This window comes from Cherax quadricarinatus, chromosome 27 (genome assembly GCF_038502225.1).
Source record: "Cherax quadricarinatus isolate ZL_2023a chromosome 27, ASM3850222v1, whole genome shotgun sequence".
Lineage (NCBI taxonomy): Eukaryota > Metazoa > Arthropoda > Malacostraca > Decapoda > Parastacidae > Cherax > Cherax quadricarinatus.
In genome coordinates, this window is record NC_091318.1 from 31,211,568 (window position 1) to 31,237,483 (window position 25,916).

Genomic DNA, 25,916 nt, shown 5'->3' on the forward strand with positions numbered 1-25,916 from the left:
ACATTTGAAAACATGTAAAAAAATTTTTTATCTACATTTTTTTTTATATTTGAAAATATGTAAAAAAAAAGTAGATCTACTTTTGGAGCACTACGAATTTGAACGTCGATCTGTTTGGACCGTTTAACTCCTTCAGGGTCCAAGGCCCAAATCTGAAGTGGTGCCCCAGTGTCCAAGAATTTAAAAAAAAAAAAATTTGTTATTTTTTCTGATGAAATGGTAGAGAATCTTTTTGCGAAGGTAATAAAACAAAAAGTACGAAATTTGATGGAAAATTGACGAAATTATGCTCTCGCGAATTTTGATGTGTCAGCGATATTTACGAATCGGCGATTTTGCTGACTTTGACTCCCATTTTAGGCCAATTACATTATTCCAGTCAACCAAATTCTTAGCTATTTCACTAGTATTACTTCTATTCTATCGATTGAGCACAAGAAATCGCTAAGTCAGCTGTTTCAACTACAAATTAAAGTGATCGGAAATTATTAATTTGGCCAATTTAACACAAAGTTCAGAATATTCCAATTTCAAAATAGGGTCCAGAATAAACAATGTAGGTATTCCTGGAACTAAACTAACATTTCCTCTGTTCATTAGTTACGTTTTGAGGCTCTACAAATAAATTCCATTTTGATTTATAATTCACATAATGAATTTTTATTCACACCAAAAAATAGAAGATTTACTGTTATGCAATACTGTAATAATTGTATAAATATCATCATCATATTTGTGAATGCATATTAGATCCACCAGCTGGCGTGTATTAGACGTGTGAGGTCGTTTGTTTACTCTTGAATATCGGCAAAAATTTAACATTTCTGCTACTTTGAGCTCAGTTTCAAGCCATTTCCAGTGCTAAAACCAATCAAAATCATCTCTATTTCTGTAATATGTCTTACATTCTATCAAATGAGACCAAGAAATCGCAAATACAACTATAAAAAACATACGAAAAACCACTGCAAATTCGCAGTTTTAATCGAAAAATCATGATTTCAGTTTTTTTTTCTCTCATTATACACAGTGTGCTGCAGGATCTGTTTTATGTGGTGCACACATACTACATAGATGTATTCTCTCATATCTAGGCCCAAATGTACCACTCACAGTTTATCAGAGTGAGCTGAGCTCATGACGTAGATCTACGGTTTGGATCCTGAACGTGAAGCCGTAGATCTACGGGACGGACCCTGAAAGGGTTAAGGGTTAAAAAAAAAAATTTTTTTTTTCTTATGAAAAGGTAGAGAATCTTTTCCCGATCATAATGACACCAAAAGTATGAAATTTGATGGAAAATTTACAGAATTATGCTCTCGCAAAGTTAGCGGTCTCGACGATGTTTACGCATTGGTGATTTTGCCCACTTTGAGCCCTATTTTCGGCCAATTCCAGTGTACTAGTCGACAGAAATCATAACTATTTCACTAGAACTCCATTTTTTTCTATCGAATGAGTACAAGAAACCACCAATTTACTGATTTCAACTATCCAGTAAAGTGGTCAGAATTTAGCAATTTTGCCAATTTCACACAAATTTCGAAAGATGCCAATTTCCGAATAGGGTCCAGAATAAACAAGAAAGACATTTCTGGCACTAAAATAACAAGTTCTCTGTTCGTTAGTCACATCCCCAGGCTCCTCTTATATTTCTTTGGCTTTCCACTTTCAATTTTTATTCTTACAAAAAATAGAAGATTTACTGTTATGCAGACTACTGCATTAGTGTAGAAATGATATAAATAATATCAGCGCACTTGTGAAAGAATTTTTATACTCACCAGTTGACGTGTATTGGACGCTTGGCATGATTTGTCTACTTTTGAACTTTGGTAAAAATCGAACATTTCTGCTACTTTGAGCTCAGTTTCAAGGTACTTTTCATTGTAAAACCAATCAAAATCATCTCAATTTCTGTAATATGTCTTCCATTCTATAAAATGAGACCAGGAAAACTAGAATACAACAATAAATACCATACAAAAATATGTAGACCCATTCTTTCATATGTAGGCCTACCAGCTTTCTCTCGCTAGATTTGAGGGCGCTAGAATTTAGGCGTACTAGTACGTCAAAAACCCTGGGGCGTAAGCTGTACTAGTACATCCGAAACCCTGAAAGGGTTAAACATGACATCTCCACTGCCTCCAGCCTCCTCCTTGCTGCAGCATTTACAATCCATGCTTCACACCCATTTAAGAGTGTTGGTACCACTATACTCTTGTACATTCCCTTCTTTGCTTCAGTGGATAACATTTGTCTCCACAAATACATCAAGCACCATTCATCTTTTTTTCCTTCATCAATTCTATGGTTAACTTTGCCCTTCATAAACCCATCTCCTGACAAGTCCACTCTCAAATGTCTGAACACATTCACTTCTTCCATACTGTACACAGATAACCCGCACGTAGAAGAGAGGAGCTTACGATGGCATTTCGGTCCGACATGGACCATTTACAAAGTGACTTTGTAAGTGATCCAAGTCAGACCGAATTGTCATTGTAAGCTCCTCTCTTCTACATGCGGGTTATTTGTGTATTGTTCCAGTCGTGTTATTGTGCCTTTTTTTGTTATTCTTCCATACTCCCTCCCTCCTGTGTGATTTCCAATTTTTCTTTATCTAAATTGTTTGATACCCTCATCATCTTCCTCTGATCTATGTTCACTTTCAACTTTCTTCCTTTACACACCCTACCAATCTCATCCACTAATCTTTTCTTTAGAATCTCCCAAAAGCACAGTATCACCAGCAAAAAGTAACTATGTCAACTCCAATTTTGTACATGTATTTGATTCCCCATAATTTAATCCCACCCCTCTCCCCATCATCCTAGCATTTACTTCTTTTACAACCACAGCTATAAATATGTTAAACAACCATGGTGACATTACACATCCCTGTCTAAAGCCTACTTTTACTGGGAAGTGATCTCCCTCTCTCCTACACACCCTATCCTGAGCTTCACTATCCTCATAAAAACTCTTTACAGCATTTAGTAACTTACTACTGATTCTATATTCTTGCAACATCTGCCACATTGCTCCCCTATCCACCCTATCACATGCCTTTTCTAAATCCATAAATGCAATGAAAACTTCCTTACCTTTATCTAAATATTGTTCACATGATTCAGTGTAAACGCTTGATCTACACATCCTGTACTCGTTCTAAAGCCTCCTTGTTCATCTTCAGTCCTTCTCTCTGTCTTGCCTCTAATTCTTTCAATAATAACCTAAACATACACTGTACTGGTATACTCAGTAAGCTTATTCCTGTATAATTTTTACAATCTCTTTTGTCCCCATTCCCTTTATATAAAGGAACTCTACACACTCTCTGCCATTCCCTAGGTACCTTTCCCTCTTTCATGCATTACTTGAAGAAAAATACTAAACACTCCAACAGTATATCTCCCCCCTTCTTTTAATATTTCTGTCATGATCCCATCAGTTCCAGCTGCTTTATCCCCTTTCATTCTATGTAATGCCTCACACACCTCCCCCACACTCACATCTGGCTCGTTCTTGAAACTACTGCCTCCCTATCTTCATCAACATTTAAAAGTTCCTCAAAATATTCCTGTCATCTTGCAAATACCTCCAACTCCCCATCTGCTAACTCCTCTACTCTGTTTTTAACTGACAAATCCATTCGTTCTCTTGGCTTTCTTAACGTGTTTATCTCCAAAAAATTTTCTTATTCTCGGGAAAATTTGTTGACAGTGCCTCACCCGCTTTATCATTTTCTCTCATTTTGCACTCTCACCACTCTCTTCACCTTTCTTTTACTCTCCATATACTCCACCCTTCTTACATCACTTCTTATATCCTTTTTCTCTTTTATCACACCCTTTACCTCATCATTCCACCAGTCACTTCTCTTTCCTCCTGCACCCACCCTCCTATAGCCACAAATTTCAGCTCTGCATTCTAACACTGTATTTTTAAAACTATCCCACCCCTCTTCAACCTTCACACTACCTATATTTGCTCTAGCCCACCTTTCTGCCAATAGTTGCTTATATCTTACCCTAACTTCCTCCTCCCTTAGTTTATAAACTTTCACCTCTCTCTTACTTGCTGTTGCCATTACCTGTTTGTCCCATCTACCCCTTACTCTAGCTGTAGCTACAGGTAAATAATAATCTGACATATCTGTTGCCCCTCTATAAACGTGGAGATAAGAGGAAATAAAGACCCAGTAAGAAAATAGGAGAAAATCCAGTGAGATGTCTGTATGTAATATGTCTGTATGTAATACCATAGTACCTCCCTGGGCAGCTGCTGTCTTACCAACCTATTACCTATATGAAATACATATCTTCTTTCAACAAACCAGCCATATCCCACTGAATCATGGTGGCCCAAAAAAGAAAAACAAAAGCTTCTCTCTTTAACTTTAGTAATGTATACAGGAGAAGGGGTTACTAGCCCCTTGCTCTCAGCATTTTAGTCGCCTCTTCTGACACGCATGGCTTACGGAGGAAGCATTTTGTTTCACTTCCCCATGGAGAATAAAGTACATATACATTATATTCATATACAGTGGAACTTCGATTTTTATTTGCCCTGGTTTTCGTCGAATTCAGTTTTCGATGAGTTTTTTCATCAAAATTTTGTCCCAGTTTTCATTCATCACCTCAGTTTTCATCCGCCATACTGAATGTGTCTGCCTGCCCGTGCCCACACAAAGCATCCCACACGCGTTCTGAGTCAGTCTGGCTTTGTTTCTCGTCTAGTGAACATTACCCTACGCTTTCATACGAAACATTTCATAATAATCCATTGTTTATTGTGTTAGCTTATTGAGTGCGACTGCTAAATGAGCCATTATGGGGCCAAAGAAAGTTCTGAGAAATACAGTAGAATTGCTTCAGAGGAGGAGGAGGAAGAGAAAAGTGAGAATGTGTCTACTTCAGTGATTAAAGTGAGTGAGTTGCAAAGTTTTGTGGAGAAATTTCACCTTAACAAAACTGTTGCAAGCTGTGTCTGCAACATGTTCGGTGACAATGCCTTGTCCCATTTTAGGCAAATCTTAAGAGATGCCAGAAACAGACCTCTCTGGACAGATTTTTTGTGCGACAGGGGTACAGTGACTCTCAAGCTGGTTCTAGTGCCAGTAAAAGCAAAGAAGGGAAGTAACCCCGGATAGGGCCTTGATACCTGAAGTCCATATGGAAGGGGATTTCTCTTCAAAACAATAACCTCTACTCCCTCTCCCCTCCTCGCTATCTTCCATACACAAACAAGTCTTCAGTGAAGGTATAAGTTATGTTAAATGTTCATTTATCCATTTCATTAGTCCTTTATATTTATTTCTCAATTGTTTTCTGTATGTACAACTATAGTTATTCTCTATATAAATGTATTTTTTGTTAATACTTTTGGGTGTCTGGAATGGATTAATTAGATTTACATTATTTCTTATGGGAAATATTGCTTCAGTTTTCATTGAATTTAATTTTTGTCAGACTTTCTGGAATGAATTTAAGATGAAAACTGAAGTTCCACTGTACAGTAGGGCCCCACTTATTCGGCAGGTTAGGTTCCAGGCTACTGCCGTAAAGCAGACTCCGCCGGAAAGCAGAGCTCCATTTTTTCCATTTATAAATGCATATAAATGCCAGATAACAAGTTTACACTAACATATATTAAGTTAGCAATAGAACTAGGCATTAAAAAGTAAAATACACACACAGTACACTCATTATTTACCTTAAAATATTTGTAGTCTTAATGTAGGGCGAAAAGTGAGTAGTAGTTACTCTAAGAAGTCAGGTGTGGTAGCCCTCCTGGCCACCCCACCCACACATACTATACTACGATGCTTAAAGCTCCCTAGAGCGATAAAATGCATGTACAGTACACGCATTACTTACCTTAAAATATTTGTAGTCTTAATGGTCTTAATGTAAGGTTAGAGGTGAAAAGTATTGATTTGTAGAAAGTTGTGTGGGAGGTATGGCATCCTGCCTGGCCTCTTATACCTACTACGACATTAAGCTCCCTAGAGCGATAAAATGCATATATAGTACACTCAGTAATTACCTTAACCCTTAAACTGTCCAAACGTAGATCTACGTTTGCATGCGTAGCTCTCCAAACGTAGATCAGTGTTTAATTTTTCATTCCTTCAAATTTGGCACAATAGGCTTGAGTCGCCTAGACATTAAAGAATGGGTCTGTGCACTGTTAAAAAAATCTGGGAGCACTTAGTACCTTGTGGGACCACCAGTTCAATTGAGTGCCAGCTAGAGCAAATAGAGTGGCAAACACCAGGGATTCACTGATGCCATGTCGCATTAACACTCCCATTTGAAGAGGAAAGTAAAAACAGGTTAGATAAATACATGAGTGAGTGTGGGTGGGTGTGAGTTGGACCTGACTAGCTTGTGCTACTAGGTCTGATGTCAATCTCCTTCCTTCAGTGGATGTGACCTGACTAGGTGGGTCATGGGTCTTAGCTGGGGGGGGGGGGGTGACATGTACCTGCCTTGCATGGGCCAGTAGACCTGCTGCAGTGTTCCTTCTTTCTTATGTTCTTATGTATTCGGCAGGCTGGCTGGCTGGCTGTCTTGCTTTGGCTGTCTCTGGCTGTTTCTCTGTCTATATCTCTATCTGTCTATATCTCTGCCTATCTATATCTCTGTCTATCTATATATCTGTTTCACATGTACACATACCTGGAGGTTATTCTGGGGATCAACGCCCCCATGGCCCGGTCCATGACCAGGCCTCCCGGTGGATCAGGGCCTGATCAACCAGGCTGTTACTGCTGGCTGCACGCAGTCCAACGTACGAGCCACAGCCCGGCTGATCTGGCACTGACTTTAGGTATCTGTCCAGCTCTCTCTTGAAGGCAGCCAGGGGTTTATTGGCAATTTCCCTATTGCTTGATGGGAGGCTGTTGAACAGTCTTGGGCCCCGGACACTTATGGTGTTTTCCCTTAGTGTACCAATGGCACCCCTACTTTTAATTGGGGGCATTTTGCATCACCTGCCCAGTCTTTTACTTTCGTAGGGAGTGATTTCTGTGTGCAGATTTGGGACCATAAGTACAGTTATTATACATAGTGTAAATTACCTAGGATAACCCAAAAATTCCAGGCAAAGATAGACAGACAGAGAGATAGATAGACAGACAGATAGACAGAAACATGTTTGTGTGTATCAGTGAAAACAAATGAAGCCAGGGTTACCCGAGCACCCATTTATCAAATGTCACCGAGCTGATAACAGATGCCATAACACGATTTCTTCAAGGAGTGTGATATGCATATAATCCAGGCAGACAGAAAGACAGATAAGCAGAGACAGACAGATACAGACAGGCAGATAAATAGACAGAGAGACAAGACATGTTTGTGTGTAACAGTGATAAATACAGTGAGGGTTAGCTGGAGCAGTGGGCATTTATCAGATGTCACTAGGCTGTCAACAGTATAGGGATGCCTTTCATAACACCATGCTTCAAGGTATATGCCAGGGTATCTAAAACATTGCTGGGACCTATAAATACTTTGTATATATTTCTAGACAATAGTAAATAAATACACTGAGAGTAAAAGGTAGATGGGATACAAGGAGAATAGAAGCATCAGGGAAGAGAGAGGTGAAGGTTTATAAACTAAAAGAGGAGGAAGTTAGGGTAAGATATAAACAGCTATTGGAGGATAGATGGGCTAATGAGAGCATAGGCAATGGGGTCGAAGAGGTATGGGGTAGGTTTAAAAATGTAGTGTTAGAGTGTTCAGCAGAAGTTTGTGGTTACAGGAAAGTGGGTGCAGGAGGGAAGAGGAGCGATTGGTGGAATGATGATGTAAAGAGAGTAGTAAGGGAGAAAAAGTTAGCATATGAGAAGTTTTTACAAAGTAGAAGTGATGCAAGGAGGGAAGAGTATATGGAGAAAAAGAGAGAGGTTAAGAGAGTGGTGAAGCAATGTAAAAAGAGAGCAAATGAGAGAGTGGGTGAGATGTTATCAACAAATTTTGTTGAAAATAAGAAAAAGTTTTGGAGTGAGATTAACAAGTTAAGAAAGCCTAGAGAACAAATTAATTTGTCAGTTAAAAATAGGAGAGGAGAGTTATTAAATGGAGAGTTAGAGGTATTGGGAAGATGGAAGGAATATTTTGAGGAATTGTTAAATGTTGATGAAGATAGGGAAGCTGTGATTTCGTGTATAGGGCAAGGAGGAATAACATCTTGTAGGAGTGAGGAAGAGCCAGTTGTGAGTGTGGGGGAAGTTCGTGAGGCAGTAGGTAAAATGAAAGGGGGTAAGGCAGCCGGGATTGATGGGATAAAGATAGAAATGTTAAAAGCAGGTGGGGATATAGTTTTGGAGTGGTTGGTGCAATTATTTAATAAATGTATGGAAGAGGGTAAGGTACCTAGGGATTGGCAGAGAGCATGCATAGTTCCTTTGTATAAAGGCAAAGGGGATAAAAGAGAGTGCAAAAATTATAGGGGGATAAGTCTGTTGAGTGTACCTGGTAAAGTGTATGGTAGAGTTATAATTGAAAGAATTAAGAGTAAGACGGAGAATAGGATAGCAGATGAACAAGGAGGCTTTAGGAAAGGTAGGGGGTGTGTGGACCAGGTGTTTACAGTGAAACATATAAGTGAACAGTATTTAGATAAGGCTAAAGAGGTCTTTGTGGCATTTATGGATTTGGAAAAGGCGTATGACAGGGTGGATAGGGGGGCAATGTGGCAGATGTTGCAAGTGTATGGTGTAGGAGGTAGGTTACTGAAAGCAGTGAAGAGTTTTTACGAGGATAGTGAGGCTCAAGTTAGAGTATGTAGGAAAGAGGGAAATTTTTTCCCAGTAAAAGTAGGCCTTAGACAAGGATGTGTGATGTCACCGTGGTTGTTTAATATATTTATAGATGGGGTTGTAAGAGAAGTAAATGCGAGGGTCTTGGCAAGAGGCGTGGAGTTAAAAGATAAAGAATCACACACAAAGTGGGAGTTGTCACAGCTGCTCTTTGCTGATGACACTGTGCTCTTGGGAGATTCTGAAGAGAAGTTGCAGAGATTGGTGGATGAATTTGGTAGGGTGTGCAAAAGAAGAAAATTAAAGGTGAATACAGGAAAGAGTAAGGTTATGAGGATAACAAAAAGATTAGGTGATGAAAGATTGAATATCAGATTGGAGGGAGAGAGTATGGAGGAGGTGAACGTATTCAGATATTTGGGAGTGGACGTGTCAGCGGATGGGTCTATGAAAGATGAGGTGAATCATAGAATTGATGAGGGAAAAAGAGTGAGTGGTGCACTTAGGAGTCTGTGGAGACAAAGAACTTTGTCCTTGGAGGCAAAGAGGGGAATGTATGAGAGTATAGTTTTACCAACGCTCTTATATGGGTGTGAAGCGTGGGTGATGAATGTTGCAGCGAGGAGAAGGCTGGAGGCAGTGGAGATGTCATGTCTGAGGGCAATGTGTGGTGTGAATATAATGCAGAGAATTAGTAGTTTGGAAGTTAGGAGGAGGTGCGGGATTACCAAAACTGTTGTCCAGAGGGCTGAGGAAGGGTTGTTGAGGTGGTTCGGACATGTAGAGAGAATGGAGCGAAACAGAATGACTTCAAGAGTGTATCAGTCTGTAGTGGAAGGAAGGCGGGGTAGGGGTCGGCCTAGGAAGGGTTGGAGGGAGGGGGTAAAGGAGGTTTTGTGTGCGAGGGGCTTGGACTTCCAGCAGGCATGCGTGAGCGTGTTTGATAGGAGTGAATGGAGACAAATGGTTTTTAATACTTGACGTGCTGTTGGAGTGTGAGCAAAGTAACATTTATGAAGGGATTCAGGGAAACCGGCAGGCCGGACTTGAGTTCTGGAGATGGGAAGTACAGTGCCTGCACTCTGAAGGAGGGGTGTTAATGTTGCAGTTTAAAAACTGTAGTGTAAAGCACCCTTCTGGCAAGACAGTGATGGAGTGAATGATGGTGAAAGTTTTTCTTTTTCGGGCCACCCTGCCTTGGTGGGAATCGGCCGGTGTGATAATAAATAAAAAAAAAAAGTAAATAACCCAGGCAGGTGTAAATGTTCACCTGTCAATGTGATTGTGGCTATTGGAGCACTATTTCAGTACCTAATATTAGTGTCAGAACAAAGATTGGCTATGAAATTACAAGAGCTATTATGAATTGTAATTATCAGAGCATAAAAAATATATAAATTAAAATGAGAAAAAAAGGTATATTGGCAACACTTCTGCAAGTGGCAGGAGTCGATGTTGCCGACAGATGAGTATCCAAAGCCAACTTCATGGCCTTATATCTCGGTAAGTACTGACCCTAATTTTTTTTTTATCCTATAACGTGTAGAAAAATGAGCTCTTCATTTTAAAAGAAAAAATGATTTTTTTATTTTTCAAGATATTTGGAGCGCCACGCAAGTGAACGTAGATCTACGTTTGGACAGTTTAAGGGTTAAAATATTTGTAGTCTTAATGTAGGGTGAGAAGTGTGTTTTATTTGTATGAAGTAAAGTTGGAAAGCATGGGTAGCCAGGAAGGGCAGCCCTCCCCACCCCACTCACACACAATGTAAACAAACCGGATGAACGTGTCTGGTTATCGTCAGAAGTCCTACAAGTTGCCTGGTTACCACAGGTCCTACAAGTTGCCTGGCTACCACAAGTCCTACAAGTTGCCTGGTTACCACAAGTCCTACAAGTTGCCTGGTTACCACAAGTCGTACAAGTTGCCTGGCTACCACAAGTCGTACAAGTTGCCTGGTTACCACAAGTCCTACAAGTTGCCTGGCTACCACAAGTCCTACGAGTTGCCTGGCTACCACAAGTCCTACAAGTTGCCTGGTTACCACAAGTCCTACAAGTTGCCTGGCTACCACAAGTCCTACAAGTTGCCTGGCTACCACAAGTCCTACAAGTTGCATGGCTACCACAAGTCCTACAAGTTGCCTGGCTACCACAAGTCCTACAAGTTGCCTGGCTACCACAAGTCTTACAAGTTGCCTGGTTACCACAAGTCCTACAAGTTGCCTGGCTACCACAAGTCCTACAAGTTGCCTGGTTACCACAAGTCCTACAAGTTGCCTGGCTACCACAAGTCCTACAAGTTGCCTGGCTACCACAAGTCCTACAAGTTGCATGGCTACCACAAGTCCTACAAGTTGCCTGGCTATCCCAAGTCCTACAAGTCACCTGGCTACCACATCTCATTATTATGTTAATTTATTCTACTGTGGAGTGTATTTAGATGGATTAAGCAAAATGTCTATATTAACGTTTTATACGATATTTAATGCTCCTTAGAGTAATTATTAGTATTGTGTTATTATTATCATTATTATTATGGCATCTTTAAGACTAATAAGACACTCTTAGTGATTTTAATGTGTACCTGCATGCCAGCACAGTGTGAAAGTTTACTTAGGTACAGGTACACATATGTATAATTATCACTTATAATAATAATGTAGGTATGTAGTCTGCCTGGGCTACATACCTACATAGTTACACGATATTTAATGTGGCCCAGAGCCATATTATTACCATCGACATACCATGTTCACTGAGTTTAATAGTTTAAAACAACTACCTTTAGATGCATCATAAACAAATGGAGAAGTAATGAATAATTCATGCTGAGAATTGTAAACAAAAGTGTTATGTATTAAGGGGAGTGACGGACTGTTTTCCCCTCTGCCTGGCATCCTTAGTATATAAACATAAAATGTTTATAAGTTATGTAATGTGTTTCTTATATAATATTGAAGAAAATATAATAGATGGATTAATGAAAATGTCTATATTAACGTAAAATAACATTTAATGTGCCCAAGAGTAATTATTATTAGTACAGTGGACCCTCAACCAACAGCATTAACCCTTTCAGGGTCCCCAAGCCCTCTGAGAGACTTGTTCTCAGGGTCGCCAAAATTTCAAAAAAAAAAAAAAAAATTATTTTTTCTTATGAAAAGTTTTTTTTTTTTCTAAACATTATAGGTTAAAAAAAATTTTTTTACCATCAATACTTACCGAGATATGGAGGCATGAATTTGACAGAAAATGCCCGGTATATGGTAACATCGCCGACTGCCATCACCTGGTATTACTTTATTTAGTTTTTTATGTACTATTTTTCTATTATTTTTTAATTTTTTTTCCAAGTAACTTTTATGGCCTGTGGACCAATATGAGCACTATTTTGTAAGTTATTTCTTTTTCTATACTACACAATAACTGCATAAACACTATTGTCACTGTTTTGTTTACAGAAAATATTTACACAAACGATATGAAATGTTGTTTATTACTATTTTTCTATATTTTATACACACATATACAGTCACAGGACATGTTTCTAGAAGTTCTGCAGGCTGTGGAAGTCTTTGAAACATGGTGTTATGAACAGTGGTGTTTTACACTCATCACACATAAAACGAGTGTCTCTGCATTGTTGTGGGCTTTTTTTGTATGTGCACAGACGTAACACCTCTTCTGAGCCTTTTTCTTGAAAGCAGTTGCAGGCAGTTTTACTAGGAAGTGATCACCATGCTTCAGACAAGAAGGTAGTTGTTGATAATTTAGTGGGCAGTCTATTGCAGGTGTTGTTCCTTGGTACTTGAATACTATTTGTCTGATGACAGACAAACAGAATTCACCATATGGTGGTTTGTTTCTGGTCCTCATCTTATACATATAAGCATTGAGCATGGAAATGTCCAGACTCCAGAAGATGGAAAAAGAGTTTTATGTACCACTTATAACTCTTGCAAACACAATCAGCAAACCCAATATGCATGTCACATTTGTCCACTGAGTGCATATTGAGGGTGTAATCAATCACAGCTACAGGTTTTAGAATGGGTTCATTGCTTTCTCTATGCTGCCTGCCAGTGTTTGTCATTTCGTTAGGGTGAACTGATGACAACAGTGTGACATCTTGTTTGTCATGCCACCGAAATACCATGATGTCATTGGCAGCAGACACCTGCACCTCACCTCTATGAGTGCCAGTGTCAAACCTGGGCATATGTTTACGATTTGCATGCACTGTGCCACACACTTCTGTCATGTTCACTCGCAAAAAATCACCGAGTGAGAGGCTTGTGTACCAGTTGTCAGTATATAAAATATGCCCCTTACGGTATGCCCCTTACGGTAAACAATATGATGTTCAATGAGGACAAATTCCAGTTACTCCGTTATGGAAAACTGGAGGAGATAATAACTAGAACAGAGTATACTACAGACTCTGGCCATACAATAGAGTGGAAAAATAATGTAAGGGACCTGGGAGTAGTAATGTCTGAGGATCTCACTTTTAAGGATCACAACAGTGCCACGATCGCACGTGCAAAGAAAATGATAGGATGGATAATGAGAATGTTCAAAATGAGAGATGCCAAGCCAATGATGATTCTTTTCAAATCACTTGTTCTCTCTAGGCTGGAATACTGCTGTACATTAACATCTCCATTCAAAGCAGGTGAAATCGCAGATCTAGAGAGTGTACAGAGATCCTTTACTGCACGTATAAGTTCTGTCAAGCACCTTAACTACTGGGAACGCTTGGAAGCACTTGACTTGTACTCGTTGGAACGCAGGAGGGAGAGATATATCATAATCTACACTTGGAAAATCTTGGAAGGAATGGTCCCAAATCTGCACACAGAAATCACTCCCTACGAAAGTAAAAGACTGGACAGGCAATGCAAAATGCCCCCAATAAAAAGTAGGGGTGCCATTGGTACACTAAGGGAAAACACCATAAGTGTCCGGGGCCCAAGACTGTTCAACAGCCTCCCATCAAGCATTAGGGGAATTGCCAATAAACCCCTGGCTGCCTTCAAGAGAGCTGGACAGATACCTAAAGTCAGTGCCGGATCAGCCGGGCTGTGGCTCGTACGTTGGACTGTGTGCGGCCAGCAGTAACAGCCTGGTTGATCAGGCCCTGATCCATCGGGAGGGATGGTCATGGACCGGGCCGCGGGGGCGTTGATCCCCAGAATAACCTCCAGGTAACCAGGTACCAAGGTATGGTTCTATCATTGTTCTAACCACATCACCAGAGATGCCCAATAACTTCCTGGTATTTTGCAATGTATAACTTCCAGTGTACACAATAATATCCAATACCAGACCACTGTAACAGTCACAAAGCACAAACAACTTTATACCAAAATGTTTCCTCTTGCTTGGTATGTACTGCTTGAAAGAGAGTCTTCCTTTGAACAGAATCAAAGACTCATCAATTACAAGCTTCCTGAAGGGATAAAAATACATATTGAATTTCTCGTTCAGATACACAAACACATTCCTAAACTTATATAACCTGTCGTTTCTATCAGGCCTGGTTTTGTCTGAGAAGTGAAGCACACGTAATACTAGCACAAATCGATTCACTCCCATTATATCACTGAAACCTGGGGTTGCAATCAGGCTGTCTGTTGACCAGTATGATTTCACACTCTGCTTATACACATGTGGCATAAGCATTATTGTGGCAAAGAAAAGATACATCTCAGCCACAGTTGTCTCCTTCCACTTGTGTAGGCATGAGCTTGGTGAAAGTATTGTGTGTGCCATGGTGTACTCGTAGTATCTGTTGCTTTCCCTGACAATAATTTCCATCAAGGGTTCGTCAAAGAATAACTCGAAACATTTCAGTTCAGTGGCATTGTTCCCCAGTGTACAACATGGCCGTATTCCACTTTGGCTTTCATCAAACTGGTGGGGATTTGGAACAAAATTGACAGCTTCCTGCCAATCCCAGGTGCGGTCTGCTGGTGGGTACTGCACATTGACAGGTGGTTGTGGTTGTGGAGGCTGGTGTGGTGGGTGGGTGGGGGATGGTGGCCTTTGTTGTAGATCAGCTGAGGCAGCGGCGTGGGTGGCAGCATGGGTGGCAGCATGGCTCACTGCTGGTGCTTCACGGCCAGCACCACCACCACCACCACCACCAAGCACATTTTCCATCCCAATTGCAACACTCATCGTCATTTTAACTGTCTGTTCCTGTTGTACAGCCATGGGATGTACTCCGAGATGTACTCCTTTCCCTTGGAATAGCATATGGCACACTACCAGAGAGCATATATCGTCGTATATACTGACGCTTCACTGGAGAATATTCCACTTCACTATCACCACTGGAACTGTTTTCAAGAACTTGTAGTTCATATTCACTATCACTATCATCACCAATGTTCACATCTGAGTGCGGGATTTGGGAAAATAGGAGTTTCCTCTTTGATTCTGGTACAACTGAACGTGAACAAGACGGCCCAGCAGCAGAGGTGGAAGGCTGAAGGTCGTCTGGGTTTTCCTCACTATTACCGATATTATGGTCATTAGTTTTGGTCACAACCTCACCAAAACCTTGAAACTCATCTTCACTGGCACTTCCATCTGTATTAGAACTGTCACTGGGGAACAAAAGTGTCCCAATTCGCCGAGGAGTGAGGAACTTCTTATCGCAAGGCAAGGTGAACAAGGTCTGCTAAAATGGTGTTCCCACAATGCGCCACTGGGTCCCAGATTTTTTTTCTACCATGCACACCGACCACACACACCCATTCTCACATCTAGGCCTACCAGCCTTTTCCCGTGAGATCTGAAGGCACTAGAATTTATGCGTACTAGTACGTCAAAAACCCTGGCGCGTAGGCCGTACTAGTACGGCTGAAACCCTGAAAGGGTTAATCCGTTCCAGAGGGCTTGCCGTTGGTCGAGTTAATTTTCCCCATAAGAAATAATAGAAATAGAATTAATCCGTTCCTGACACCATAAAGTCTGAAAGTTTTTTTTTTTTTACATGACATATACATTTCTTTATATGGAAAGGAATGGGACATGCAAAATAAACAATAATTAAATGCCACTTACCTTTATTGTGGAGTTGTTGATGAGTGATGTGCCAGCAGCAGGGGAAATTCAGAATTGTCTATTGGTTGGAAGGAGAATCCCCTTCCAGAAGGACTTCATTTCCATCGTAATTCTCACCCTTTTTAACACAGGCTTGGCACTAGAAGCTTTCTTGGGACACATGGTGGCTTATTTAGCAGTTACAAGCACTAGAAATAGTGGAATTATCCAAAATATATGGGAGGCACACGTGGAAACCGACTGCAACAGCTTGTAAACAATGGCACACTGACTCTTGGAGTGGCTGGGCCCGCTCAGGCCTCGCTTTAGGCACATCGACACGTTCTGGACAAATGTCGTTGGTTAAGTTTTTCGCCGTTGGTTAAGGCATTTTTTCTATGGCAAAAAGCACCGTTAGATGAAATTGCCGTTAATTAATGCCGCCGTTAGTTGAGGGTCGACTGTATTATGTAATGTTTTCCCTCCACCCGGCAACCACACCTCCATAGCATATAAACAGCATGTTTATATGCTATGTAACATGTTTCTTATATAATTTAGAAGAAAATATCATAGATGGATTAATGAAAATGTCAATATTGACATAAAATTAGACATTTAATGTGCCCAAGAGTGATTATTATTACATAATAGAGAAGTGCTCATGGAGAATGTAAACAAACTGGGTAAGATAAGATAAGATAAGATTTTGTTCGAATTTTCAACCCCGGAGGGTTAGCCACCCAGGATAACCCAAGAAAGTCAGTGCGTCATCGAGGACTGTCTAACTTATTTCCATTGGGGTCCTTAATCTTGTCCCCCAGGATGCGACCCACACCAGTCGACTAACACCCAGGTACCTATTTGCTGCTAGGTGAACAGGACAACAGGTGTAAGGAAACGTGTCGAAATGTTTCCACCCGCCGGGAATCGAACCTGGGCCCTCCGTGTGTGAAGCGGGAGCTTTAGCCACCAGGCCACCGGGCCTGGCACCACTTGCTGTATAGAAAGTTTTGGTCATAATTTGAGATCGCTGTATTAGCTTAATGCCGTAAGGCGAAATGCCGAAAAGCGGGGCCCTGCTGTATGTATTTCTATGGGTGAGAAATGTCACCATGGTTGTTTAACATATTTATAGATGGAATTGTAAAAGAAGTACAGTGGACCCCAGAGTTTCGTGATTAATCAGTTCCAGAGAGTCTGCCGAATGTCAAAATTGCCGAATGGCGAAACCATTTTCCCCATAAGAAATAATGGAAATAAAATTAATTCGTTCCTGACACCCAAAAATATTAAAATATAATATTTTTTTCAAATTAAATAAAGATTTACATACTGAAAACAATGAGAAATCAAGTACATACATATAAAAAATAATAATAACATTACACTTACTGAAGACTTCTGGGTGGGTGGAAGACGGGAGGAGGGGATAGGAGGAAGGTGTACACTATTGTTTGGAAGGAGAATCTCCTTCCATTAGGACTTCAGGTACGAAGTCCTTATCTGGGGGTTGCTTCCCTTCTTTGCTTTTTTAAAGACACTGGGAGCAACTTGAGTCACTGGACCTCTGTAGCACAAAATATCTGTCCAGAGAGCTCTGTTTCTGGCGTTTCTTTAAGATTTGTCTGAAGTGGGACACAACACTGTCATTGTACATGTTGCCAATATGGCCTGCAACAGCTTTGTCAGGGTGAAGTTCATCCATAAATGTTTGCACTTCAGTCCACTTTGCACAAATGTCCTTAATCTTTGAAGAAGGTACCTTCCTCCATCTCACTTCCTCCTCCTCTGCAGCAATTTCCTGAGCTGCGATCTCTTGCTGTTGCAGATGAAGCTCTTGCAGCTCTTCAGTGGTTAGCTCTTCCCTGTGGTCCTCCACCAACTCTTCCACATCCTCGCCACTCACCTCCAACCCCAGGGACTTCCACAATGCCACAATAGATTCCACAACTGGCATAGGCTCCTTAGGGTCAGCCCCAAACCCTTCAAAATCCCTCTCTTGTGCACATTCTGGTCAAAATTTTCTCCAAGCAGAATTCAAAGTTCTGCAAGTCACTCCTTACCAAGCCTTACCTATAAGGTTTATGCAACTGAGGATATTGAAGTGATCTTTCCAGAACTCTCTTAGGGTCAATTCAGTCTCTGAGGTCACTTCAAAGCACTTTTGAAACACTGCTTTGGTGTACAGTTTTTTGAAGTTTGAAATGACCTGTTGGTCCATGAGCTGGATGAGAGGAGTTGTATTAGGGGGCAAGAGCTTCACAGTGATGAAACTAAACTCCTCCACTATTTGCTCTTCCAAGTCTGGAGGATGAGCAGGAGCATTGTCCATTACCAGGAGGCACTTGAGTGGCAGTTTATTTTCCAGGAGGTATTTCTTCACACTGGGGCCAAACACTTCATTAAACCAGTCTAGGAAAATTCCCCTTGTGACCCATGCCTTATTGTTAGCCTTCCACATCACACACAAATTACTCTTGGCGACACTTTTTCTTGAACGCTCTGGGATTTTCAGAGTGATACACCAGTAAAGGCTTCACTTTGCAATCCCCACTAGCATTACTACAAAACATGACAGTAAGCCTATCCTTCATAGGCTTGTGTCCTGGGAGTGCCGTTTCATCCTGCGTGATGTAGGTTCTCTTTGGCATTTTCTTCCAAAAGAGGCCTGTTTCGTCACAATTAAACACTTGTTGGGGTTTGAATTCTCCAGTGTCTACATACTCCTTAAACTCCTGTACAAACTTTTCAGCTGCATTTTTGTCAGAACTGGCAGCCTCACCATGCCTTATCACACTGTGAATGCCACTACGCTTCTTAAATCTCTCAAACTAACCTTTGCTGACCTTAAAATCACAAGCTTCACCACTTGTTGCAGGCTTTGTCTTTACGAGATCGTCATGCAACTGCCTTGCCTTTTCACATATTATCGACTGCATAATACTATTTCCTGCTAACTGTTTTTGGGTAATCCACATCAGCAACAACCTTTCCACTTCTTCAAGGATTTGCAATCTCTTTTTTGTCAGCATATCAACCCCTTTTGCAGCAACAGCACACTTTATTTCCTTTCCCTTCGCCACAATCGAAGTGATGGTTGAATGGGGTTTGCCATACATCCTGGCAAGTTCTGTAACACGCACTCCGCTCTCACATTTTTCAATGATTTCCTTCTTGAATTCGATCGTGTTCCTCACTTTCTTTACCAAAGGGCTTGCACTAGCTTTCCTTGGGCCCATGGTGACTTATTTAGCAGTTGCAAACACAAAAAACAATGGATTATTATGAAATGTATTGTATGAACCCGCGGGGTGATGGTCACGTGCTGGTAAACAATGGCACACTGAGTGTGAATGGTGTGGGAGACTGGCTTTGTGTGCGTGGTGACGGGCGGACAGGTACCGGACGGTTGCTGAATCACGAGTCCAATCACGAACCGCGAGGCTAAATTTTGCCAAAAAAATTTGCCGAAAGTTGGATTTCACGAAAGTCGATGCCGACGAAACTTGGGGGTCCACTGTAAATGCTAGAGTGTTGGGGAGAGGGGTGAGATTAAATTATGGGGAATCAAATGCAAAATAGGAGTTGTTACAGTTACTTTTTGTTGATATTGTGCTTATGGGAGATTCTAAAGAAAAATTGCAAAGGTTAGTGGACGAGTTGGGGAGTGTGTGTAAAGGTAGAAAGTTGAAAGTGAACATAGAAAAGAGTAAGGTGATGAGGTATCAAATGGCTTAGATAAAGAAAAATTGGATATCAAATTGGGGAGGAGGAGTATGGAAGAAGTGAATGTTTTCAGATACTTGGGAGTTGATGTGTCGGCAAATGGATTTATGAAAGATGAGGCTAATCATAGAATTGATGAGGGAAAAAAGGTGAGTGGTGCATTGAGGTATATGTGGTAGTAGGTTGGTAGACAGCAACCACCCAGGTAAGTACTACCGTTCTGCCAGATGACTGTGAAACAGAAACCTGTAACTGTTTTGCATGATGGTAGGATTGCTGGTGTCTTATTCTGTCTCATAAACATGCTAGATAACAGGGATATCTTGCTACTCCTACTTACAGTTTGGTCACACTTCACAGACATGCACATGCATATATATATATATATACATACATCTAGGTTTTTCTCCTTTTTCTAAATAGCTCTTGTTCTTCTTTATTTCTTCTATTGTCCATGGGGAAGTGGAAAAGAATCTTTCCTCCGTAAGCCATGAGTGTCGTATGAGGCGACTAAAATGCCGGGAGCGATGGGCTAGTAACCCCTTCTCCTGTAGACATTTACTAAAAAAAAGAAGAAGAAAAACTTTATAAAACTGGGATGCTTGAATGTGCGTGGATGTAGTGCTGATGACAAGAAACAGATGATTGCTGATGTTATGAATGAAAAGAAGTTGGATGTCCTAGCCCTAAGCGAAACAAAGCTGAAGGGGGTAGGGGAGTTTCGGTGGGGGGAAATAAATGGGATTAAATCTGGAGTATCTGAGAGAGTTAGAGCTAAGGAAGGGGTAGCAGTAATGTTGAAGGATCTGTTATGGAAGGAGAAAAGAGAATATGAATGTGTAAATTCAAGGATTATGTGGATTAAAGTAAAGGTTGGATGCGAAAAGTGGGTCATAATAAGCGTGTATGCACCTGGAGAAGAGAAGAATGTAGAGGAGAGAGAGAGATTTTGGGAGATGTTAAGTGAATGTATAGGAACCTTTGAACCAAGTGAGAGAGTAATTGTGGTAGGGGACCTGAATGCTAAAGTAGGAGAAACTTTTAGAGAGGGTGTGGTAGGTAAGTTTTGGGGTGCCAGGTGTAAATGATAATGGGAGCCCTTTGATTGAACTTTGTATAGAAAGGGGTTTAGTTATAGGTAATACATATTTTAAGAAAAAGAGGATAAATAAGTATACAAGATATGATGTAGGGCGAAATGACAGTAGTTTGTTGGATTATGTATTGGTAGATAAAAGACTGTTGAGTAGACTTCAGGATGTACATGTTTATAGAGGGGCCACAGATATATCAGATCACTTTTTAGTTGTAGCTACACTGAGAGTAAAAGGTAGATGGGATACAAGGAGAATAGAAACATCAGGAAGAGAGAAGTGAAGGTTTATAAACTAAAAGAGGAGGCAGTTAGGGTAAGATATAAACAGCTATTGGAGGATAGATGGGCTAATGAGAGCATAGGCAATGGGGTCGAAGAGGTATGGGGTAGGTTTAAAAATGTAGCGTTAGAGTGTTCAGCAGAAGTTTGTGGTTACAGGAAAGTGGGTGCGGGAGGGAAGAGGAGCGATTGGTGGAATGATGATGTAAAGAGAATAGTAAGGGAGAAAAAGTTAGCATATGAGAAGTTTTTACAAAGTAGAAGTGATGCAAGGAGGGAAGAGTATATGGAGAAAAAGAGAGAGGTTAAAAGAGTGGTGAAGCAATGTAAAAAGAGAGCAAATGAGAGAGTGGGTGAGATGTTATCAACAAATTTTGTTGAAAATAAGAAAAAGTTTTGGAGTGAGATTAACAAGTTAAGGAAGCCTAGAGAACAAATGGATTTGTCAGTTAAAAATAGGAGAGGAGAGTTATTAAATGGAGAGTTAGAGGTATTGGGAAGATGGAGGGAATATTTTGAGGAATTGTTAAATGTTGATGAAAATAGGGAAGCTGTGATTTCGTGTATAGGGCAAGGAGGAATAACATCTTGTAGGAGTGAGGAAGAGCCAGTTGTGAGTGTGGGGGAAGTTTGTGAGGCAGTAGGTAAAATGAAAGGGGTAAGGCAGCCGGGATTGATGGTATAAAGATAATGTTAAAAGCAGGTGGGGATATAGTTTTGGAGTGGTTGGTGCAATTATTTAATAAATGTATGGAAGAGGGTAAGGTACCTAGGGATTGGCAGAGAGCATGCATAGTTCCTTTGTATAAAGGCAAAGGGGACAAAAGAGAGTGCAAAAATTATAGGGGGATAAGTCTGTCGAGTATACCTGGTAAAGTGTATGGTAGAGTTATTATTGAAAGAATTAAGAGTAAGACGGAGAATAGGATAGCAGATGAACAAGGAGGCTTTACGAAAGGTAGGGGTGTGTGGACCAGGTGTTTACAGTGAAACATATAAGTGAACAGTATTTAGATAAGGCTAAAGAGGTTTTTGTGGCATTTATGGATTTGGAAAAGGCGTATGACAGGGTGCATAGGGGGGCAATGTGGCAGATGTTGCAGGTGTATGGTGTAGGAGGTAGGTTACTGAAAGCAGTGAAAGAGTTTTTATGAAGATAGTGAGTATGTAGGAAAGAGGGAGATTATTTCCCAGTAAAAGTAGGCCTTAGACAAGGATGTGTGATGTCACCGTGGTTGTTTAATATATTTATAGATGGGGTTGTAAGAGAAGTAAATGCGAGGGTCTTGGCAAGATGCGTGGAGTTAAAAGATGAAGAATCACACATAAAGTGGGAGTTGACACAGTTGCTCTTTGCTGATGACACTGTGCTCTTGGGAGATTCTGAAGAGAAGTTGCAGAGGTTGGTGGATGAATTTGGTAGGGTATGCAAAAGAAGAAAATTAAAAGTGAATACAGGAAAGAGTAAGGTTATGAGGATAACAAAAAGATTAGGTGATGAAAGATTGGATATCAGATTGGAGGGAGAGAGTATGGAGGAGGTGAATGTATTCAGATATTTGGGAGTGGACATGTCAGCGGATGGATCTATGAAAGATGAGGTGAATCATAGAATTGATGAGGGGAAAAGGGTGAGCGGTGCACTTAGGAGTCTGTGGAGACAAAAAACTTTGTCCTTGGAGGCAAAGAGGGGAATGTATGAGAGTATAGTTTTACCAATGCTCTTATATGGGTGTGAAGCATGGGTGATGAATGTTGCAGCGAGGAGAAGGCTGTTGTCCAGAGGGCTGAGGAAGGGTTGTTGAGGTGGTTCAGACATGTAGAGAGAATGGAGCGAAACAGAATAACTTCAAGAGTGTATCACTGTAGTGGAAGGAAGGCGGGGTAGGGGTCAGCCTAGGAAAGGTTGGAGGGAGGGGGTAAAGGAGGTTTTGTGTGCGAGGGGCTTGGACTTCCAGAGGGCATGCATGAGCGTGTTTGGTAGGAGTGAATGGAGACAAATGGTTTTTAATACTTGACGTGTTGTTGGAGTGTGAGCAAAGTAACATTTATGAAGGGATTCAGGGAAACCGGCAGGCCGGACTTGAGTCCTGGAGATAGGAAGTACAGTGCCTGCACTCTGAAGGAGGGGTGTTAATGTTGCAGTTTAAAAACTGTAGTGTAAAGTACCCTTCTGGCAAGACAGTGATGGAGTGAATGATGGTGAAAGTTTTTCTTTTTCGGGCCACCCTGCCTTGGTGGGAATCGGCCAGTGTGTTAATAAAATAAATAATAAAAACAAAGTTATCTATGGAGGCAAAGAAAGGAATGTATGAAAGTATAGTAATACCAACACTCTTATAGGGGTGTGAAGCTTGGGTTGTGAATGCAGCAGCAAGGAGGCAGTTGGAGGCAGTGGAGATGTCCTGTCTAAGGGCAATGTGTGGTGTAAATATTATGCAGAAAATTTGGAGTGTGGATATTAGGAGAAGGTGTGGAGTTAATAAAAGTATTAGTCAGAGGGCTGAAGAGGGTTTGTTGTAGTGGTTTGGTCATTTAGAGAGAATGGATCAAAGTAGAATGCCATGGAGAGCATTTAAATCTGTAGGGGAAGGAAGGCGGGGTAGGGGTCATCCTCGAAAAGGTTGGAAGGAAGGGGTAAGGGAGGTTTTGTGGGTGAGGGGCTTGGACTTCCAGCAGGCGTGCATGAGCGTGTTAGATAGGATTGAATGGAGACAAATGGTATTTGGGACCTGACAATCTGTTGGAGTGTGAGCAGGGTAATATTTAGCGAAGGGATTCAGGGAATCCCTTCACTTTATACATATGTGCTTCTAAACTGTTGTATTCTGAGCACCTCTGCAAAAACGGTGATTGTGTGAGTGAGGTGAAAGTGTTGAATGATGATGAAAGTATTTTCTTTTGGGGGATTTTCTTTATTTTTGGGTCACCCTGCCTCGGTGGGAGACGGCTGACTTGTTAAAAAAAAAAAAAAAAAATTGTGATTTTTGGGATATTTTAAAGAGAAGTTGCAAAGGTTAGTGGATGAGTTTGGGAGGGTATGTAAAGAAAGAAAGTTGAAAGTGAACATAGATAAGAGTAAGGTGATGAGGTATCAAATGAGTTAGGTAAAGAAAAATTGGATATCACATTGGAGGGAGGGAGTATGGAAGAAGTGAATGTGTTCAGATATTTGGGAGTAGATTTGTCAGCAGATGGGCTTATGAAGGACAATGCTAACCATAGAACTGATGAAGGAAAATAGGTGAATGGTTCATTGATGTGTCTGTGTAGCAAAAATCATTATCCATGGAGGCAAAGAAGGGAATGTATGAAAGTATAATGGTATCAACACGTTTATATGGGTGTGAAGCATGGGTTGTGGATGCTGCAGCAAGGAGGAGGCTGGAGGCACTGAAGATGTGTCTAAGGGCAATGTGTGGTGTAAACATTATGCAGAGAAATTAGGAGGTGTGGAGTCACAAAAATATTATTCAGAGGGCTGAAGAGGGGTTATTGATTTGGTTTGGTCATTTAGAGAGGATGGAACAAAATAGAATGACTTGGAGGGTTTGTAGATGAATGGTTCAGAGAACTGACATGTTGATAAATTAGACACAAGTGCAACTCTTGGGTATCTTTATTGAGGAAACGTTTCGCCACACAGTGGCTTCATCAGTCCATACGTAGGAGAAACTTGAAGAATAGGAGGAGAATGAGGTAATCAGTCCCTCAACCTTGAGTCGATGTGTTCAGTCCATCAATCTTGAGTAGAATACGGCATATGAGCGGAGAAGCAGCTTATAAACCGTATGGTAGGAGAGGTGCAGCAGTCATAGGTGGTGTCACATTTGTTCAATGTGGAAGTAGGTCGTGCCCAAGAATTAGGCAAGCAAAGAATTCCTAAGTATTAAGATCCCAAGAAGTTGCAGTGTCTGACAGGTTTGTAGATGAATGGTTGAGAGAACCGACATGTTGATAAATTAGACACAAGTGCAACTCTTGGGTATCTTTTCACCACTGTGTGGTGAAACGTTTCCTCAATAAAGATACCCAAGAGTTGCACTTGTGTCTAATTTATCAACATGTCGGTTCTCTGAACCATTCATGTACAAACCTGTCAGACACTGCAACTTCTTGGGATCTTAATACTTAGGAATTCTTCGCTTGCCTAATTCTTGGGCACGACCTACTTCCACATTGAACAAATGTGACACCACCTATGACTGCTGCACCTCTCCTACCATACGGTTTATAAGCTGCTTCTCCGCTCATATGCCGTATTCTACTCAAGATTGATGGACTGAACACATTGACTCAAGGTTGAGGGACTGATTACCTCATTCTCCTCCTATTCTTCAAGTTTCTCCTACGTATGGACTGATGAAGCCACTGTGTGGCGAAACGTTTCCTCAATAAAGATACCCAAGAGTTGCACTTGTGTCTAATTTATCGACTTGGAGGGTGTATGAATCTGTAGTGCAGGAGAGGAGGGGCAAGGGTAGGGAAAGGATTGAGGGAGGGGGTAAAAGAGGTTTTGTGTGCAAGGGTCCTGGACATGAAGCAAGCATGTGTGAGCTTGTTAGATAGGAGTGAATGGAGACAAATGGTTTTTGGGACCTGATGAACTGTTGGAGTGTGAGCAGGGTAATATTTTGTGAAAGGATTCAGGGAAACCAGTTAGCTGGACTTGAGTCCTGGAGATGGGAACTACAATGCCTACACTTTAAAGGAGGGGTTTGAGATATTGACTGTTTGGAGTGACATCTAAACTGTCAAATCTGGGCACCTCTGCAGTGATTGTGTGAATGATGGTGAAAGTGTTGAATGATTGTGAAAGTATTTCTTTTATGGGTCACCCTGTTTTGCTGGAAGATGGCTGGTGTGTTGCAAGAAAAAATGTTTTTCTAAGATTACAATATTCTTTATGATCTACTTTAAGGTTGTAAAATATTTATTTTGTTTTACTATAATATGAAAAATAAATTTGTAAATAAAA

The 25,916-nt window shown here is 40.9% G+C and overlaps 1 protein-coding gene across 4 annotated transcripts in view; it reads left to right on the forward strand.

Annotated features, from left to right (window-relative positions):
• LOC128691040 (SH3 domain-binding protein 5 homolog) overlaps positions 1 to 25,916 on the forward strand; it is a 132,161-nt gene that overhangs the window by 49,344 nt on the left and 56,901 nt on the right. The window lies entirely within an intron of this gene.